Here is a 20,363-nt window from a genome sequence, read left to right as displayed (position 1 = left end):
AAGAGAGAGAATGTAAAAAGACTAAAATGAATGGGAGATGAGTATATAAAGTGACGGATTTGAAATGAAATACAATAATGTTTGAATGAAAATGATTATAGAAAACATGGAGTCAAATGCATTTAATGAGAGATGACGTTAGGAGAGATAAAGTGAAAATTGAAATGATTTGCACAGTTACCTAGGGCGGCGTCTCCTCAACTGTACGCATGCTTGTCCAAAAAGAGTGAACACGTGTTCATTTTCTGGAAAGCTGGTGACAGCTGTTTTGCTTTAAAGGAACTTCTGAATCAACTTAGATAATGAAACGTCAGAGATGACTGAATCGGGACTTCTAATTGATCACTATCAGAGCTTCTTATAAGAAGATAACGCAGGGTCATTTCAGAACTAATCCATACATCAGAACATCTCATCTTCTCATTCTGGGCATAAATCCATACTAATATTCTTCAGAATGAACTTAAACCTATCTTCAGCAAGGGGTTTTGTAAAGATATCAGCCCATTGATGGTCTGTATCCACAAAGTTTAAAGAAAGAACACCCTTCTGAACATAGTCCCTAATGAAATGATGTTTAATCTCAATATGTTTAGCTTTGGAATGTAAGATAGGATTCTTAGATAAACAAGTAGCAGAAGTATTATCATAGAAGATAGGAATGTTACTCTGATATATCTGATAATCTTCTAACTGACTTTTCATCCAGAGCATCTGTGTGCTACAACCAGCAGCAGCCACATATTCTGCTTCTGTTGTTGAGAGGGCATTGGTAGCTTGCTTCTTGCTGTACCAGGAGATCAGGTGACTTCCAAGAAATTGACAACTTCCAGAAGTGCTTTTCCTTTCAACTCTATCTCCAGCATAGTCAGCATCACAAAATCCTACTAAGTTGTACTCTTTAGATCTTCTGTAGACTAAACCAACATTAGTAGTACCTTTCAGATACCTCAGAATTCTCTTAACAGCTGTTAAGTCAGATTCTCTAGGATCTGATTGGAATCTTGCACACAAATAAACACTGAATAAAATGTCAGGTCTAGAAGCAGTTAAATATAGAAGATATCCAATCATACCTCTATACAACTTCTGATCTACCTTCTTGCTTACCTCATCCTTACATAGGACACACGTTGGATGCATATGAGTTTTGGCTTCTTTGCTTTTAGAAAGATTAAACTTCTTCTGAAGTTCTTTCACATACTTCGTTTGATGAACATATGTTCCATCAGAAGTTTGATTGATTTGAATCCCAAGGAAGTACTTGAGTTCTCCCATCATACTCATCTCAATTTCAGCCTGCATAGACTTAGCAAACTCCTTTCCAAGCGTAGCATTAGATGTTCCAAAGATAATATCATCCACATAAATTTGACAAATTAAAATATATTTCTTAAATGTTTTACAGAAGTGAGTAGTATCCACTTGTCCTTTAGTGAAACCATTGTTCAGAAGGAAAGAACTTAGTCTTTCATACCAAGCTCTAGGAGCTTGCTTCAATCCATACAATGATTTCTTTAATTTGAAAACATGTTCTGGAGACTTAGAGTCTTCAAAACCAGGAGGTTGGTGGACATAGACCTCCTCATCTATATAGCCATTTAAGAAGGCACTGTTGACATCCATCTGATATAGAGTGGTGTTGTGTTGAGTGGCAAAAGAAATCAATAAGCGAATAGATTCTAACCTGGCCACTGGTGCAAAGGTTTCTGTATAGTTAATACCTTCCTGCTGACTATAGCCTTGAGCCACCAGTCTGGCTTTGTTTCTTATCACTTCTCCCTTCTCACTTAGCTTGTTTCTGAAAACCCACTTTAACCATTGATGTTAAATCCTTTTGGTCTAGGAACAAGATCCCATACATCATTCCTTGTAAACTGATTTAGTTCCTCTTGCATGGCAATTATCCAGTCTGCATCTTCTAGAGCTTTATCAACAGAATTTGGCTCGACAAAGAGACAAGACCTAATTGACATTCTGCTTTGTTCTTAAGGAATGCTCTTGTTCTTATAGGATCATCCTTCTTTCCAAGAATGACATCTTCTGAGTGAGCAAAGGTGAGTCTAGAAGATCTTCTGACTGTTGGCTCTTCAGAAATTATGAGATTCTCTAAAGATGCAGTAACTTGATCTTCTGATCCTTTGCTTCTGAGATTTTCAGCTTCTGAAACTTTGCTTCTTGGTTCTTCAGCTTCTGATATATCAATATCTATATCTGCAAAATTCTCAAACTGCTTTGGCTTTTCAAAATCAAGCTTATCATCAAATCTGATATTGATTGATTCTTCTACAACCAATGTTTCAGTATTGTATACTCTGTAGCCTTTAGAGCGTTCAGAATATCCAAGAAGGAAACATTTCTGTGCCTTAGAATCAAACTTACCAAGATGATCTTTAGTATTCAGAATGAAACAAACACATCCAAAAGGATGAAAATATGAAATGTTGGGCTTTCTGTTCTTCCACAATCATAAGGAGTCTTATTTAAAATAGGTCTTATAGAGATTCTATTCTGAATATAACATGCAGTATTTATTGCTTCTGCCCAGAAGTGCTTAGCCATATTGGTTTCATTGATCATGGTTCTGGCCATTTCTTGTAGAGTCCTATTCTTTCGCTCTACAACTCCATTTTGTTGTGGAGTTTTAGGACAAGAGAAATCATGGGCAATACCATTTTCTTTGAAGAATTCCTCAAAGAATCTGTTCTCAAATTCACCACCATGATCACTTCTGACCTTTATGATTTTGCACTCCTTCTCAGATTGGATCTGAGTGCAGAATTCAAAGAACATTGAATGAGACTCATCCTTGTGTTTTAAGAACTTTACCCATGTCCAGCGGCTATAATCATCTACGATGACTAATCCATATTTCTTCCCTCTGACAGATGCTGTTTTGACTGGGCCAAACAGATCAATGTGCAGAAGTTCTAACGACCTAGAGGAAGAGACAACATTCTTAGATTTGAATGCAGGTTTGGAGAACTTGCCCTTCTGACATGCTTCGCAAAGAGCATCTGATTTGTATTTCAAATCAGGGAGTCCTCTGACCAGATTTAGTTTGTTAATCTGAGAAATCTTTCTCAAACTAGCATGTCCTAATCTTCTGTGCCAGACCCATTGCTCTTCGGAAACAGACATAAGGCAAGTCACCTTCTGCTTCTCAAGATCAGAAATATCAATCTTATAAATGTTGTTCTTTCTCTTGCCTGTAAATAGGAATGAGCCATCCTTCTTACTTACAGCCTTGCAAGACTTTTGATTGAAGATTATGTCATAACCATTGTCACTTAATTGACTTATGGAAAATAAGTTATGCGCTAATCCTTCTACAAGAAGTACATTAGATATGGAAGGAGAGTTGCCAATACTTATGGTTCCAGAGCCAATTATCTTGCCCTTCTGATCTCCTCCAAACTTGACTTCTCCACCAGACTTAAGCACCAGGTCTTGGAACATAGACCTTCTTCCCGTCATGTGTCGCGAGCACCCAGAGTCTAGGTACCATGACATGTTGTGCTTTGTCTTCTTTGCTGCCAAGGATATCTGCAACAGAAATTATCTTCTCCTTAGGTACCCACAACTTCTTGGGTCCTTTCTTGTTAGTTTTCCTCAAGTTCTGATTGAACTTGGGTTTAGCATAATAAACAACAGGAGGTACAACATGATATTTCTTAGGTTTAGCAGCATGATATTTTCTAGGTTGTGTCACATGCTTCTTAGTGTGTGTAACATGAAAGCTTTTGGCATGTGAATTGAGCCTAATATCATGTGAGTGGCCATATTTGAACTGATCGTACAATGGCTTGTATGTGATTTTCATATCATCTACAGGTTCAAATTTGTGTGGGGTATCACCCTCATAGCAAACGCCAATCCTTTTGTTTCCAGAAACACCATATATCATAGAAGCAAGATGACTTCTGCCAATACTTCTAGATAAGAACTTTCTGAAGCTCGAGTCATATTCTTTCAGAATATGATTGAGACTAGGAATGGATTTTTCTGATTCAGAAGGAGATCCAATATCTTTGGATAATTTTAAAACTTTTTCCTTCAGTTCAGAATTTTCCACTTCCAGCTTCTTAGTTTCATAATCAAATAGCTTTTTGAGCTTTTTGTATTTGATACTAAGATGAGCCTTGAATTCCAGAAGTTCTGTTAAACTGGAAACTAACTCTTCTCTAGATAGTTCAGAAAATACCTCTTCAGAATCTGATTCTGATGTAGATTCTGATCCATCATCAACTATGGCCATCAGTGCAATGTTTGCCTGCTCGCCTTCAGAGTCTGGTTCTGATTTTGAATCTGAATAATCCCATGTTGCCATAAGACCTTTCTTCTTATGAAACTTCTTCTTGGGATTCTCCTTCTGAAGTCTTGGACACTCATTCTTGTAGTGACCAGGCTCATTGCATTCATAGCATGTGACCTTTCTTCTTGTCAGATCTTCTGCTTCCAGAAGATTTTCCACGTTCAGGCTTCTTAGAACTTTTGAAGTTCTTGAACTTCCTATGCTTGCTCTTCCAGAGTTGGTTTACCCTTCTAGAGATCATGGACAGTTCATCTTCTTCTTCTGATTCTGATTCTTCAGAATCTTCTTCTTCAGCCTGAAAAGCATTAGTGCATTTTTTATAACTAGATTTTAATGCAATAGACTTACCTTTCTTCTGAGGTTCATTAGCATCCAGCTCAATTTCATGACTCCTCAGAGCACTGATCAATTCTTCAAGAGAGACTTCATTCAGATTCTTGGCAATCTTGAAAGCAGTCACCATAGGACCCCATCTTCTTGGCAAGCTTCTGATGATCTTCTTGACATGATCAGCCTTGGTGTATCCCTTGTCAAGAACTCTTAATCCAGCAATTAACATTTGAAATCTTGAGAACATTTTCTCAATGTTTTCATCATCCTCCATCTTGAAGGCTTCATATTTCTGAATCAAGGCAAGAGCTTTGGTCTCCTTGACTTGGGCATTTCCTTCATGAGTCATTTTAAATGATTCATATATGTCATAGGCAGTTTCTCTATTTGATATCTTCTCATATTCAGCATGAGAAATAGCATTCAGCAGAATGGTCATACACTTGTGATGATTTTTGAATTCTTTTTTTTGATCATCACTCATTTCTTGTCTTGTCAGCTTTACTCCTCTAGTTTTCACTGGATGTTTGTAACCATCCACCAGAAGATCCCATAAGTCACCATCTAGACCAAGAAAGTAACTTTCAAGTCTATTTTTCCAATATTCAAAATTTTCACCATCGAATACTGGTGGTCTAGTGTAACCATTGTTACCATTTCCATTGTATTGCTCAGCAGAGCCAGATGTAGATGTAGGTGTTGGATTTTCACCAGCTATCTTGACTTAAGTGTTTTTCTCTTCCTGAATCTTTTCTAAACACGGTTAAGTGCTTGCACCTTAGAACCGACGCTATGATGCTAATTGAAATATAGAAAAACACTTAGAAAGGGGGGGTTTGAATAAGTGTAGTTTTAAAACTCTTAAGACTAAAACAATTTGCACAATGATTTTTATCCTGGTTCGTTGTTAACTAAACTACTCCAGTCCACCCCCTTGGAGTGATTTACCTCACCTGAGGATTTAATCCACTAATCACACAAGATTACAATGGTTTTCCACTTAGATAACCTCTAAGTCTTCTAGAGTATTCTGATCACAACCTGATCACTCTAGGAACACAATGCTTAGATACCCTCTAAGACTTTCTAGAGAATCCGATCACAACTTGATCTCCTCTAGTTCTTACAACTTAATGTAAACAAATTCTTATAAGAGTTACAATGCTTTTTAATAAGATATTATCACAACTATGATTTTTCTCTTAAGTTTAAGCTTAATCTCACTAAGATATTACAACAGTAATGAAGTGAGGTTGAAGATGAAGTTCGAGAGCTTTTAGAATTTGACAGCGTTTCCGTATGTTTGCGCAAAGTGTTGTATTCAGGTTCTCATCAGAACTTCTATTCATAGGCGTTTGAGAAGATGACCGTTGGGAGCATTTAATGCGTTGCATGATCCGTACAGCATTGCATTTAATGTTTCACTCTTTTGTCAACTACCTCGAGCCTTGCTTTTGCTGTGTCTACTGACGTTGCCTTTAATAGCTTCTAACGTTCCTTTTTTCAATCAGCGTAGCCTCCCATCTTATACTTGCTTCTAATGTGATGTTTGTGTAAACAACGTTTGAATATCATCAGAGTTAAACAGCTTGGTGCAGAGCATCTTCTTGTCTTTTGACCTTGAAGTGCTTCTACCGTGATACCATGAGAACTTCAGTGCTTCTGCTTCTGATCTCAAGTTCTTTTGATGCTTCAATAGACCATGTTCTGATTCTGCTTGACCATCTTCTGATGTCTTGCGAGAGCATGTTCTGATGTTGCATACTTGAACCTTCTGAGTCAGTGCTTCTTGCGCTGATTTTGTGCATACTCTTTGTATACTTCCTGAATGGAAATTGCATAGAATTAGAGTACCACATTATCTCAAACAAAATTCATATACATTGTTATCATCAAAACTAAGAATATTGATCAGAACAAATCTTGTTCCAACAGTAGGTAGTGACGTTTTCCACTGGCTATAAGTATCCTTTCTCCAAAAGTCTTTCGTTCTTCTCTCTTTTGCTTTTTGAACCATTCTTGTTCCATTCTTTATTTCTCTGTCTCTCCACTGTTTCAGCTTCAAGGACTTCTTCTCTCAACAATGGCGGCTTCTGCTTCAACTGCCTCTCTAGCCAAGACCTACGAGCTTTGTCTTGTCGACGGTAAACCCTATGTTCCAGAACCCCTATTTGCTGACGAAAAAGCCAAAATCAAGCAATCTCATGTACTCATCCCCTTTCAATTTGAAGGTGCTCCTTTGTCTTTCTTAGGTCCCCTACCTGTTGATTCTCCCTCTGAGATTTACACAACTGATAACGAAGCCTTCTTCCCAACCAGCAGAGAATCCAGACCACTGATATCCTCTCCAAAACCCGTTTCCTTGCATTTTTATGACAGGAACTTTTGAACGGCTCCACCACTAAAATGCCCCAAATTCGCTGCCTGGATGGCACGTTTGAAACCTAGCAAGGGAAAACCATGGGAAGACCTAGGTAGCGACACCCTTCTAAACATGTCGCAAGAAGGTATCTCTTACTCTCATAGCATGTTGACAGCGACACTCTTCTTCTGGGAAGGTTCGGCGAACACTTTCCATACTGGCTGGTCCCGTGTTTAACCATGTGGATGTCGACGTGGTCCCGGTGAAGTTCGACGTCGATGAAACTAAGAGCCCGACATTCAATAACTTCCTTGCCCACCATCATAAAAATACTCCTGATATTAGTGATGAGGAACATGTCGCTTTCTTGACATACTGGTTGTCGATATGTGTTTTTTGTTCCAGGTCTATGCAGGTGGCCAAGCAATTCGTGTATCTCACCACTCACCTACACCATGGTGATAGCGTCGCTTTGGGGTAGCTAATATTGGCCAACCTCTACATGTCTTTGACGGAAGTGGCTTGACAAATTAGATACTACAACCCTAACTCCTCAAAAAAGAAGAACATTTTGGTGCATAGACCTTTTTGGAAGATAACCTGTTCTCCGACTAAGGTTTATAGCGTCTGGGAACGCTTGTCAACTCCGACCCCTGTCGACAAAGGTGCCCCCAACCTCGACCTTTTCAAGCTAATGTTTGGCTTGATGCTGAAGAGGGTTGATTTCCAACCATCTATGGCCGCTTTTGCTGACAGCAAGTTTGGCCCTACGTGGCTTACCAACATCTTTCCTCCCGTGAGGGAAGAACATAAAAAGTTTTCTGTTAACACCTGGCGGCGATTCTTGGTCCCCATTTTTTTATCTTACTCCATTGCAAGCACAAGTCCTAGTTTGACATCCTATCAATCTAATTTGGTGTCTCGGCAATTTGGACTTTGCCAATTGGTCCCCAAATCTCTGTTCACTTCTCATGAACTGTTGGTGGACGTTCTTAATGACGAAGCATGGGAGCATGTTCAGGAAGATTATGACAACATATGCAATGGGCGGCCATCTCTTATTTTTACCAATTTTAAGTCGGCGTTACACTGCACTCACGAGTTCGAGACATGGTGGCGAACTTATTTCGTCACCTTTGTCGGTGATCTTGATAAAAAGATTACCGAACTGACTCCTGCTATTGGTCATTTGCAGGGTAAACCCACTCAATGTAAGGCCACTAACATCAAGCAAATTCAAGCTTTCCAGAAGTACTTTGGGGTGGTATATTTGCCTACTGATCTTCGTCGAACCATTTCTCAAGCGACTAAGGTGTTAAGGGAGAAGGTAACCAACAAGATCCCTTCTTTAATAATCCCTGGTTACGCGAAATATAGATATCTCTTCGAACTTCATTTTTCAAAACTTAAATTTTCTCCCTTGCCTGCTAGCCCTTTGGCCTTGGCATTTCAACCGCCAATTCCAGAATGGTATTATTGTCCTTTGTCGGATGTTCAGAATGCTTATAAGAAAAAGGCCGCTAGAATGGAATCGACGAAGTATAGTTTGGATAACTATCCGGGTGCTTTGCATATTGCTCCTCAATATGTGAGAACACTCACTGCCATGCCCAATGGTAACAGCTTCTTGGAAAGCTCCTTTCATTTTCTTCGACTCTTTGTGTTACTAACTTAGCCATCTCTTTAGCTATTCCTCTTGCAGCTGTCGAGGAAATTCCTGCCATCAAGCCTGATAAAGCTGCCACTTCCAAAGCAAAGGTATGTCTTCAAACTTGTAGATTCTTATCTTCATGCTTTGTTGCTTTTTAGTCTGACATTTTCTCTGCAGCCCAAACTCGACACTCCTACCTCTGATGACGAACCTATCTCGTCTGCTCCAAAGGTTAGATCCATGGCTCATTCCATATCTGACTATTGTATTATGTTTTTTCCCTACTGTATATGATCTTGAGTTTCGATCTTCGTTCCAGAGTTGAAAACACTCTGTGGTTTCGATTGCTCCCCCTCAACAATCCAAATCGTCCAAAAAGGACGAGTCACATACTTCTGAAGGGTCGAAGGTTACTTTCCTTAACTTTGACCTTCTTTGCGTCGAGTCTGAATTTAGGCCTTACATAATGTATGTTCTTTCCAACCATCTCAGGATGCTAAACCCCTTCACCAATCCCCCAGCTCCAAACATAAAAGGAAGCAGGAGTCTTCTCCTGTAGGTGGGGCAGCCAAAAAACAAAAACAAAAGCTCAAGATCTCTGAGCCTTGTGGAGCTGCGCCTCTTGTTGAATCTGTGAGGAATCAGAAGAAACTTATACGCCTTTAGTCCTGAAACGAAGGAGTAAGATTCCTATCAACACACTTTTATTTTTGCCTCATTTGATACTGACTTTTTAGTTTTAAATGCAGCTTTGGTAACTCCCCCTCCAACAGCTTCGGCCAAACAACAAGATTCTCCCAGAGTTATAGCAGCTTCGAAAGGAGGCGAGGCGCAGTGGAACTTCGACCCAGCGCTTCAATTACAAATTAATCAACATGAGTTTGTGACTTTGGCCAAATTGAACTATTCTTGAAATCTTTCTGTTTATTATAGGTTGATCTTTCTGATCCACAAGCTGACACTGCTGGTGTGGTTGAATATACTCCCCTCTCTGACGACACTTCTCATACTCAAGATGATCTTGCTTTAGCTGCTGGTGAGTTAGTCGACTTAACTATCACGGCTATTCGTAGTGATTCTGATTCTGTCACTAGTCCCGCCACGTGCTATACTTTCTATTCGACTAGTTTTGACTCTAGTCTTTCAGATTCCTCACTGGCTTTTGGGATAACTAAAAGAAATGACCCATTTGTCAAAAAAGCTACTCCACAGCCTGACAGCACGCAAGGTGTTCTTTTGGTCGTTGAGTCTGCGCCTTGTTCGGCTTTTACCAAGACTCTTAATGCTGAAAAACCTATCGTTGTCTTGCCAACTGTTGCTGAGAAAGTTCCTTCGCCTTCACCAACTGTCGGTGACAACATTGATCAATCGGGAGGAAACGCCTTGGCCTCGAAAATGCCTACTGCTGACAATTCCTCGCCTTCCTTAATGGATATTGACGTTGACTCCGCTTTAGCAAGGCTAACCAACTTTGTAAGTCAATACTTTTTTTCTTCTGACTCAGATCAATCTAGGGAGTACGCAAAAAAGATGGGGCCTAAAGCTACAAAAATCAAAGCTTTGACAGACAAGATTAAGCTTTATGCATTTAATCTCGACTTGATCGACTCGCTGCGTGATGACCCTAACCTTGGACAAGAGCTTCAAGAAACTTGTGCTCAACTACAGGGTCTAGAAATTTCTGATTTTTGCAGGCTCGTAGTGGAAGCTTTTGCGAAGCTCCTTCCTTCTCTTCTTGAAAACGTAGAGTTGATGAAGAAAAATGAAGATCTGATTGAAGCCAACCAAATAGTTGTGAAGACAAATGTCGACACTGTGATCAAAGCAAAGAAAGTGATTGAAGATATAAAAACTGAGCTGGTCCAGAAGCGGAAGGAGCAACTCCCCAAAATTGAAAGATCTGCAGCAATCTATCGACGGCTTGAAGAACTGTCGAAAGAGATGGCCGATTTGAAAGAGGAGTTGGATCTCATCACTAAACAAGAGGGAGAGTTTTCTAAGGAAATCGCCCCCACGCAAGGGAATATGTTGAGGATGACTCTCAATGTTGTTGCTGTCAGCAAAGCTATGGATCAAATTGAAAAAGAGATCAAGGCTCTCAAGGAGGAATCCGACACCTTGGAAAGTCGGGCAACAGATCTGCAGGTTGAACTTTGTGAATTTCGGATGTTTTATGGCCGTTTGTAATCTTGTTGAGGCCATCTGCGTATTGCTTTTGTTCTAATGTAATTTTCTTTTGCTACCATTTTTGTAACCCTTTGACAATTGGTTTCCGGACCAAAATTTTAAATGCTATGTTTTTATTTTAGTTTGCTGGCTTTCAATTTATTTAACCAACACTGTTTCGACCTTCCATCTACGTTGTCGAAATAGTGAGCTCCTGAAGAGTAGGTTTGTACTCTTTTAAGTATTTTCCATTTACCCTGATAATCCGTCGATCTGGGGCTAATTCCTCTAGCTCATAAGCTTTGTTGTTAAGTACTTGTATTACCTTAAACGGTCCTTCCCAATTTGGTGACCATTTCCCTATAAACCTGTCGTTTATGTCCATAGGAAATATCACTTTCTAAACCAAATCGTTAATAGCGAACACCTTGTTTCTTACCTTTTTATTGTAAGCTCTAGCTACTTTGTCTTTTCATCTTCTCAACGAATCTAGAGCCAACATTCTTTCTTCATCTAAGTCGACGAGCTCATCTATCATCATACTCCAATAGTCTTCGGAAGGTATTTCGTGTTGTCCTTTTTATCCTCACTGATTGGACGTATATTTCGACTCGTAGTACGACATCATGTCCATATGCCAGTCGAAATGGTGTAGTGCCAGTTGCCTCTTTGGGAGACGTTCTACATGCCCACAAAGCTTGGTTTAGTGATTGATGCCATGTTTTTGGTTTCTTTCCCAAATGTCTTTTGATTAGGCTGATTATCACCTTGTTAGCGGCTTCGACTTGACCATTTGCTTAGGCGTAGTATGGTGTCGATGTTAATAATCTTATACCAACCTCTTGAGCAAACTCTTGCATCTTTCGTCCGGTAAATACTATTCCTTGGTCGGTTGTAATGGTCTCTGGTATTCCGAATCGACATATAATGTGATCTTGTATGAAGTTTATCACAACTTATTGATCGACATTTTTTAAGGCTACAGCTTCGACCCACTTTGCAAAGTAGAAAATACCGACCAAAATATACCTTTGCTGCTTTAACGAAGCTGGTTTTATTTCCCCAATCACATCTAAAGCCCATCCTCTGAATGGCCAAGGTTTCACAATGGCATGCAATTCACTTGCAGGGACGTGTTGGATGCCCCCATGCATCTGGCACTCTTGGAATCCTTTTGCAAACTCTATGCAGTCTTTTAACATCGAGGGCCAATAAACTCCTGAGCGCATTAGAGTCCACTTCATTTTGTGCCTAGCTTGATGCGCGCCACAGGCCCCACTGTGTACATTCAACACGGCCGAATACGCTTCGTCCTCCCCTAGACATTTAAGCAGCACTCCTTCGGTTGTTTTCTTGAATAGTTCGCTTCCCATCATGACGAAACTGAGAGCTCTGTATTTGATCTTCCTATCTGTCGACCCAGTAGGTTTTCACAAATATTCCACCAATGGTTTACGCCAGTCGTCTTCTTGACCATTATCGAATGTCAAAATTTTGAAATTTTCTGCGTCGACTGCCCCTGATTTTATCATGAACAAATCTGAGGGAGACAACACAGTTGCTCGAACTTTTTCTCTCACCTAGATAGGCTCTTCTTCATTGCCTTTCTTGTAACCTTACGCTTCCTGTGCTAAATCATTAGCTTCTTGATTCTCTCGTCTGGGTATGTGTCGAATACTTGTTGAGTCGAATCTCTTGAGTAACCTATTCGCAATCATGAAATACATGATTAAGTTCCCTTTAACGCACTTGTACTCCTTAGAGACTTGCTTTACTACTAACTCAAAATCTCCCATGATTTCGACATTCCTTGCCCCCAATTCTTGCAGCAGTTCAAGTCCATTTACTAAGGCTTCATACTATGGCTCGTTGTTGGGACACATACCATCTATCAAATACTTGAACTCTGCTGGAATTCCATCTGGAGAAATTATGATTGCTCCAATGCCCGTTCCATTTTTGTGTATGGATCCGTCGAAATATAACTTCCGAGGTGCCAAGTCTACATAATTTTGGGGTACGTCGACCACAGAATGGTCAACAAGGAAATCTGCTACTACTTGCCCTATCATTGCTTTCAACGGAGCATATGTTAGGGAGTACTCAGTTAGTGCTAATGCGCATTTACCAATTCGACTGTGCAAAACTGGTTTAGACAACATGTGTTTAATAATTCAGAATGCGAAGAAACATACACATCAACTGGTTTTATATATTGCTTAAGCTTCATACAAGAGAAATACAGACACATGCATAGTTTTTCTATGTCACTATACCTAGTTTCAGGACTATTTAACATTCGACTAAGATAATACACAGCTCTTTCGACACCTTTGTCATTTTCCTAGACTAACATACTTCCTATAGTCGATTCTGAGGCTGCAATATACAACCTCATAGGCCTATTTCTAACAGGTGGTGCCAGTATGGGAGGCTTTGTTAGATATTCTTTGATTTTGTCGAAAGCCTCTTGATGTTCTTTCTTCCATATGAAGTCTTCGTTCTTCAGTCGAAGTAGTGGTGAGAACGCCTTTGTCTTTCCACTTAAATTGGAGATAAACCTCCTCAAGAAGTTTACCTTCCCTAATTAGGACTGAAGTTCTTTTTTGGTCGACAGAGGTTTGACATTCATAATGGCTTGGGTCTTGCTCTGGTTGACCTCTATGCCCTTTTTATGTGCCACAAAGACTAGGAAATCCCTTGCCTGCACACAAAAAGCACATTTTAATGGATTCATTTTCAATCCATGTTTCCTCATTCTTTCGAAAGACTACCTGAGATGTTCTAGATGTGTTGACCTACAAGTCGACATTATGACAATATCATCGATGTATACTTGCATAAAATTTTCGACGAAGTCATGAAACATTGAATTCATTACCCTTTGGTGCGTGGCTCCGACGTTCTTCAGGCCGAATGGAATAACCACCCATTCATATGTTCCTAATAGCCCCAGGCAACGAAACGCCGTCTTCGGCACATCTTCCTCTGCAATAAGAATTTGGTTATAACCAACATAACCATCTAACGTACTCAAATATTCAAAACCAGCAGCCGAGTCAGTTAACATTTCTGTTATTGGCATGGCATATTCATCTTTTGGAGTAGCGGCATTTATATCTCTGAAATCAATGCATACTCTTAACTTCCCATTTTTCTTCATAACTGGCACTATATTTGCCAACCATTCGACGTACCTTGCAGTTCTTATGAACTTGCTCTTAAGAAGTCGTTCGACCTCTTCCTTTATCTTCGACATTACTGACGTAGCAAAACATCGAGGTGTTTGTTTCACTGGTTTCTTTCCAGCTTGTATTGGAAATTTTAATTCGACCAATTCCCTGCTCAAACCAGGCATTTCATTATAGTCCCATGCAAAACAATCTTTAAACTCTCTTAATAATACAATTACCTTCGATCTGAGTTCTTGGTCGATGTTGGCACTGATGAATGTAGGTCGTTTATCTCCCTCATCACCAAGATCGATTTCTTCTAAAGGGTCTTTTGGTTGCATCTTCTCTGGCGCCATAGTGTCTTTTTTCGAAACCCAAGGTTCGTCATCATATATGCAGTCAAAACGCTGATTATCGACGCTTTTCAGTGTAGCTCTGTAATACGGTGGGAGAACTGGATTTTTTGAAATGTGCGGATAGAAAGAGTCGCCACCGACTTTTATTTTATCCAATATATAGAAAGGCTAAAAGAATAGGACAAGACCTTTTAAAAGATATTTTGAGTCCGGGGGGTAGGTTATACAAAGGGAAAGTGTAAGCACCCTTTGTATCCATGGTTATCCATGGGCTCTTAATTGCTTAGCTCACTTTCTTGTTTGAATTGTTTGAAATGTAGTGTGTAAATAGTAAAACTTTGTTAAGGACTTTAGCTTGTAAATAAGCGTAGCCTTGTTTTTGAAAGTATTTGAAAAGATAGTGTGAAAAAAGATTTTTGAATTTAAATCAGAGCAAGCAATTAGTAGTGTCATACCCCAAAATTTGCCCACCATAATCTCAAGATATTTTGGCTCAAGAAGTCTCAGCTCCAACTGCTTAAGAAGCAAGCATGCATATCTTCTCCCAAATAAAGACCCATAATATCATTTATCCATTTTTTATAACATTTATTTATTTTATTTGGATTTTATTCACTTAAAGTCTAAATAAGTCAAATAAATATAAAAAAATATTTGAATTAATCTATGAGAATTTATTTTAATCATTCAAGAGGACCGTGGACAAATTATTGTCTATTCTCATGTTTTATTTGATTTATTTAAAGCCAAATTAAAATCAAATAAAATTATGGTTTAGCAATAAGAGATAAGCTAGGGTCCAAGCCCATTCTTTGACCTAATTTCATCTATTATATATACACAACAATACAAGTCATGAGGACCAACAATTAACCCTTATTTTTATCTAACACCATAGCACGAATCCTAACCTACGCCTTCTCACTAACAATGCACCTACTCACATAAAAACACACAGGGACAAAAAAATATCTTCATAAAGAAACCAACGAAGAAAAACTCTTCCCCAACCAAAACTCCATACCATGTAAACCACCAAATACCAACATCATCAACCTGTATCCCTCATAAAGTAACTTCACCAACACACACAAGACTAACCATGTTGTAGTTGAAGAAAACACAAGTCAAAAAAGAGAAGGAGCGGATCTGTCGCAAAATTAAGCCTCCGATCCTAACCGACGAGTGATACACCGCCACCTAGCCACCATGTCGGGACTTCAAAACGGCAATACCAACCGCCGAACAAAACAGTACGGTTGACGACAACGGTACCAACAAGACGGTTCCAACAACACCGACATCACGACCACCACGGCTATGACGTCCGCCCTCTACCGACTTTCTTGATCTACTCCGATCGATGCACCTCCACGACACTTGTCGACCACCGTCAACCGTGGCTGCACCAAACGCCGGCGAATTCACGAACCATGTTGAGAAGAGAAAATAGCAAAGTCTGGTTTTGTTTCAAAAAAGAGAAAGAATATACAGGCGTACTGCGTTCTTCTTTCATCCATGTATACATGCAATTTTTATTTCTTTTTGTCTTTCCAATTTTTTGCTACGTGTAGATACATAACCGGATGAAAAGAAAATTTGAAAGTTTAACACATATGGCTATATATAATCCACCTCCCCCTTTTGTTTGTGGCTGCTATTTTTGTTTATATAAAATTTTGTTGTTAATCTATGAGAGCTCATTTTAACGTTAATCTTTGGATATCTTGATGATATAGTAAATCATTATAGATTAAGCTCAAACTTTATAGGTATGATCTATATGATATTATGTTTCAATCCAACGGTTGAATTTAAAAAATATTAATTCGAGAAGTAGTTATTGAACGAGTGTAACTCGTTGTGTAACTCTTCGGGTGTAATTTGATCCCTCCTCATATATATATATATATATATATATATATATATATATATATATATATATATATATATATATATATATATATATATATATATATATATATATATATATATATATATATATATATATATATATATATATATATATATATATATATATATATATATATATATATATATATATATTAACATTTTCTTTTTTTTTGCGAGGTACTACCATCGAAAGCATTGGACTGTTTTGCATACCTGGATTAATCCAACGTTTCAGAGCCTACAATCCAATGGTGGACCTTCAAGAGTCGACCACACCTGATTCGAGCATCCAGGTTTTATTTATTTATTTATTTATTTATCGATTGTCTTAAGTTAATTCTTTATTTTTAGCCATTAATTATATTTAGGTTTTTTTTTTATAATTAGAGTTAGAGTCCCTTTTGACTAATTAGTTTAGCATTAGGTTGATTTTTATATAATAATTTAATTAGTTTTAATTATAATAATAATTAGTTTTAATTTTTATTAGGATAAATTAATTAATAATTAGAATTAGTTTTTTTAATTAGTTAATTTTAATTTAGATATTAGGTTAAACAATTTAGACTAACTATTTTAGGTTTTAATTATAATTATTAATTTTAGGTTTTATCACCAACCTTTGCCCTTAACCCCGAAAAATCATTGTTTGGTAGATGTTGCCCATTAAGTGTAAGTATAGGTTTACCCTTTTGTAATCAAACATTGAATTTCTTCAAACGCGCATTCTCCTCTCATCTCATATCCCCTTGATTGTCGCATGCCTTTAATTTTAATTATCTATTTTATTTTTTATTTTAATTATTCGCATTTATTTTATTTTACTTTATTTAAATTATCTGCCTTTATTTAATTTTTGCTTTTTTAATTTCTGCTTTAATTTCTGCCTTTATTTTTGCCTTTTTATTTTCGCTCCCAATTCTTCCTCTATCATGTAACTGCCCCAAAGCCATGTACGCAAAAAGTTTTCTACCTTTCTTTCTGCCTTTATTTTTCTGTTACCCTTCAAGGGTCTTATTGTAATAGTAATTATGTTTATTTTTCTGCCCTTTAAATTTCCGCATACAGGTGTTTATTGTAATAGCGTAGGACCATTAAACTATTTTACTTTTCTGCTATGCTAAGGCACCCTTCGCATCCATGGTTAACCACGTGATTGTGCCACACACGCACCTTTAGGGTAACCTCCCTTGTTGCCTTGTTGCCTTATTACTGTTGCCTTGTTGCCTTATTAATTTTGTTGCCTAAAAATAGTCAAGTCCCTCGATTCCGAGGATACCTAAAGCAATGTTGCCTTCAAAGTTATTGAAACTCCCTCGATGTTGCCTTATAAAAAATGATTGTCCCCAATTGCTAAGGTATCCTCGCATGATGCCTAAAAAGATAAAATGACTATTATATCCTTCCCTTAGACTACCTGCCTTCTCTATGGTAGGGTCAGTCTTGTGGCGAACGATTATTCTCGATGACCCTTAAACATCCAATTGAAAGACTTCCTGCCCTCTCATGGTATGGACAGACCCTTTCGCCCTAAAAGCTAAAGTCCTTATTCAAAAATCTTTTCTAAACACGCACGACACTTCAAACATTTCAAACAATTCAAAAGTGAGCTAAGCAATTAAGAGCCCATGGATAACCATGGATGCAAAGGGTGCCTTACACCTTCCCTTTATATAACTTACCCCCCGAACTCAAAATCTTTAAAAGGTCTTTTTCTGTTCTTTTAGCCTTTCTTATTGGATAAAATAAAAGTCGGTGGCGACTCTTGCTATCAGCAACATTTCAAATAAAGTCAGTTCACCGTATTACAGAACTGGCGACTCTGCTGGGGATACTTTCAAATAAAGTCAGTTCACCGTATTACAGAATTGTTTGATTTATGTGCTTTATATTTCAAAGGCTATTTTGGGTATTTACTTGTGTGAAAGATCCTAACCCGGATCTGAGAACCTTAGGTAAATGGCATGAGACCAAGGAGACTGCACAACGTATACTGATGTGGTTGATATGGTGGCCATCGTTAGTGTGACACATTTGTTTGTCCTGGTGTTCCTTGGGATCCGGCTTGAGGAAACACTTGGCTGCTGCGTGGTGTCATTAAGCACTAATTTGCCCCTAGAACCCTAGTTGAACTTGACTTTGGCCTATTAGAAAGTAGCGAGATGGCTGGCTTTGGTTCTGACTGAAGTTGGTTGATACTCGAAGCTACACTCATATGGACTGACTTTCAGGACCTTCTCGGTTGGTGATTCGATTGCCGAAATAAGATAAGCGCCTTCGAGAAAGGTCAATGATATAAGCTCCCTAGAACCCGATCTTTATTTAGGACAAGTTGAACCAACTTAACTTCAGTGGGGAGGGTACTTACCTACGACCTTCATGCGAGCCTCAAAACCTAAGGACACTTGTGTGACTTGTTTGTGTTTGCTACTGACCCTTTGGTTTCTTGCAGGTTTTCTTATGGGACTCACTCATCCTTACTATCTTACACTTTGCCTGATGCATTGCATTCGCATGACATCATGACATCATAACATTGCATGTTAACTAACCCTTTAAAGGATCTTAGGGATTTAGGGCGCACAATTTCAGGTACTCTTATCAAGGTCCGAATTCCTAATCAAGGGGCAAGAGGATTTATTTTCCTCTGGCCACGCATCGTCCAATTCAGAGACTCAGTACCTATCAAGGGGCAAGAGGATTTATTTTCCTCTAGCCATATACCTTCAAATTCAGAAGTATCCCGAATCAGAGACGATGATCCACTGGATATGGTGAGCTTGATTCCCAAGGAAGAACATCCAAGAATCAGAGTTCTTCAAACAAAGATATGACCAAACCATTTTCCAATGTTGCTAACTAAATTCCTTAAAGATCCTTGAAAATATTGCATCTGCATTCATAACATCGGACCACAGGTTTCTACCGCAGGTTTCTCACCTCCTCGCTGTTTATTCAAGCACCATGAATCTCGAGCAATCAGTCAAAGACCTTCAAGCTCAGAATGCACGGTTTCAAGATTCGATCCTGAACTTGTCCAAGGGGCAAGAAGAGCTGAAAACCATGCTGACTAAAAAGAAGAAGAAAGGCAAGAAGACTTTGGGGAAAAGGCTTAGACCGATCTTGCAACTCAGGGATGCCGAAGCCTCTGAAGACAGTGACGAAGATGAGCAAGATGATGATGCTAGTATCAAAAATGATGCAAAAAGTAACCATGGTTCTGCCAAGCCCTCTGAAGAAGAACACTATCACCATGAGGATGAACATCCTGATGACAAATACAAGTTGTTGGAAGAACGTATGAAAGCTATGGAAATTAAAAAGATACCTGGGTTAGATTTTGAAGAACTAGGACTCATCTCTGGAGTTGTTATCCCTCCAAAGTTCAAGACTCCGACCTTTGCTAAGTATGATGGAGTCTCTTGTCCTAAACTACACTTGAGGTTTTATGTAAGGAAGATTCAACCTCATACTACCGATAAGAAACTATGGATCCACTTTTTCCAAGAGAGCTTATCTGGAACTCAACTCGAATGGTACTATCAACTGGAAAGTACTAACATCCGTACCTGGGAAGATTTGGTTGTTGCCTTTTACTAGCAATACCAATACAACGCTGATCTCGCACCAACCCGCATGCAACTACAAAGCATGTCTATGGGACCCGAGGAAAGTTTCAAGGAGTATGCTCAAAAATGGAGAGATCTAGCTGGAAGAGTCAAACCTTCTTTGGTTGACAGAGAATTGGTGGATATGTTTATGAGTACACTGACTGACCCTTTCTATAGTCATTTACTGGGAAATTCATCATCTGGATTCACTGAACTTATACTGATTGGGGAACGTGTTGAGAATGGCATCAGAAGTGGTAAGATTCAAGCTGCTACATCCTCAGGCATTGCAAAGAAACCTTTCAATGGGAAGTCAGATTCAAATGATGGGCATGATCAGAAAAGGAGTAACCATGGCCAATCTGTTGGGGCAGTTTTGATCTCCACACCGGCACCTCAAAAAGGCCGTCAAAACAAGCAAGACACGCCTAAGCGTCAGTTTACAAAGATCAATATGTCACCGGCTCAAGCATTACAACACCTGT

The sequence above is a fragment of the Vicia villosa genome, linkage group LG3, assembly GCF_029867415.1.
Source record: "Vicia villosa cultivar HV-30 ecotype Madison, WI linkage group LG3, Vvil1.0, whole genome shotgun sequence".
Lineage (NCBI taxonomy): Eukaryota > Viridiplantae > Streptophyta > Magnoliopsida > Fabales > Fabaceae > Vicia > Vicia villosa.
Note: the sequence above shows the minus strand (reverse complement) of the source record.